Consider the following 2,039-nt stretch of genomic DNA (forward strand, 5'->3'; position numbering starts at 1 on the left):
CCCGCCCAGCGAGACCGCGCGCGGCCCGGGGCTGCCAGCAGAGGGCGCGCTGTGCTCGCGACCGCTGTGGGAACGGAGCGGGCCCGGGGCGCCACAGCCGCCGGTCTGTGCGCTGAGGGGGGGTTCCCTGTGCGCCTTGGGGGGCTCCCCGTCCCCCGAGAAAACTGTCTTCAGTCCGTCTGCAGCAGCTGTTGAGGAAGCGCTGCTTACACAGACAGCTGATGGCGTTGCAGAGCTCTCTCCTGCTTGGTAAGTGGACTGTAAAATGGCCCTGGAATCTATTGAAATGCACCTCAGTACTGGTTAGTACTGGTAGGGGCAGTAACTAGGCTGTATTAGTATAATGGGGACTGCAAATTAGTCTTTTGACCACGTATGTGCTCAGGATATGGTATTACTAGCATTAGCAAAGCACTGAATACTCTGTGTCAAAATACTCCAATTCCTAGAGAAGCCACTTTCTGAACTCAATCAAATTATTACCTCCTGGTTTCCATGCCCATCTGAAATTCTCCTCATTGGGCTGCATTTCATTCCTTTCAGAGTGGGGGCTTTCCAACCTTTCTGATCAAAATACTATTTTATACTTTTGGAAACAATTCAGTGAACTTGCAGGGTGTACTGGACAGGCAGCAACTCATATTGGACTATGTCTTAAGACATTTCTTTGCCGGGCCCTTTACCTTACACAGTAGCATCCATATTGCTACTGTGTTGCCTATGGCTGTGGCTTGCTTTGAAAGAAAAACAAAACAAACCACAACAAAAACAAAAGAACAAAGCAAAACAAAAAACCCTCACTCCCCAACATCCTCTTTCTTCCCTCTCTACCTCTTTTCTCAGAATCAGAAGCTATGTTACTCAGCGCTCTTTTCTCTCTTACTTGTGGCTGTCTATAGAGAAGCTTGACTTCCACAGAATCCCTCCCTAGAGGGGAGCGATGAATTGAGGGGAGCTTTTTCCCTACTTGTTCTGGTTGCAATTACTGCTGTGGCTGTTTGTGGGGTGTTTTGTTTTTTATTTTCCTACCACTCTTAGCATACACAGTTATCAGTGAAAACGGGGACAGACAGTGAAGAGGCCATTCTAATACAGTGTGTTTTGTTGGGGGCTGGTTTTTTCCTCTTCCCTTGGACTATATAAATCATAATTGTGATTTAATCTGGTAACTATAATAGGAGCTTTAATATGTGTGAATCATATTAAATCATATAAACTCGTAAGACTGAAACAGATGGGGTAGTTGGTGTGTACCCATAGCATGAGGAACTGTGATCTCTTTAATCCAATCCAATAGTTTTTATCTCATTATGTACCTGGTGGCTGCAACATTTTACAGTAATGTATGCGTGAGTCACAGCTGCCTGACACAAATCCAGTGGCTTTATGCTATGGCTTACAGGGTTTTGTTGTTACATGAACTGTAGGCTGAAGACAAAGTAGAAGCCTAATGTTAGCAAAACAGCTTTAACACAGTAAGTTGATGTGTTGAGAAAATTTTACCACTTTAAAGGCATGGAAGTTATTATTTTACGAAGATGGAAATGTGTCTGAAAGCACTGGAATGTGCTGATGGTTTTGAAATTGTTAAAATAAGTAGCAGTGGCCAATTGTTTCTGATTATTTATTTCTTATTTGAAGACTGATCTTAAGCAGAAAAATGCTCTAAATATGCTTACCAGATCTTACAGCTAACACTGTGGGGAAAAATTACTGCCATTATTAGTACAATTGAAAAGACAATCTGTACAGGCCTAATTTTGTTGGAGGGCTGACCACCTCCACTCCTTGTGTTAGGAACTAGAAAGCCTCTGCTTGGGAACACTGTGCACTTCTTTTGATACTGAAAATCTATCAGTTCTGCGTACTCATTACTCATTTGTTTCCTATGAGGGTTCTAATGCTCACTAGAAGTAACGTTGTAAGTAATAAGCTACCTCAGTACTGCAGCCAGTACATGCTGAGGTAACAACCTGCTGGAAGGGAGGGGAAGAGAGGCCCTTTGGAGGAAGAGAAGCTGAGGAGGATATTGAACTGTA

This window comes from Mesitornis unicolor, unplaced genomic scaffold (genome assembly GCF_000695765.1).
Source record: "Mesitornis unicolor isolate BGI_N332 unplaced genomic scaffold, ASM69576v1 scaffold9263, whole genome shotgun sequence".
NCBI lineage: Eukaryota > Metazoa > Chordata > Aves > Mesitornithiformes > Mesitornithidae > Mesitornis > Mesitornis unicolor.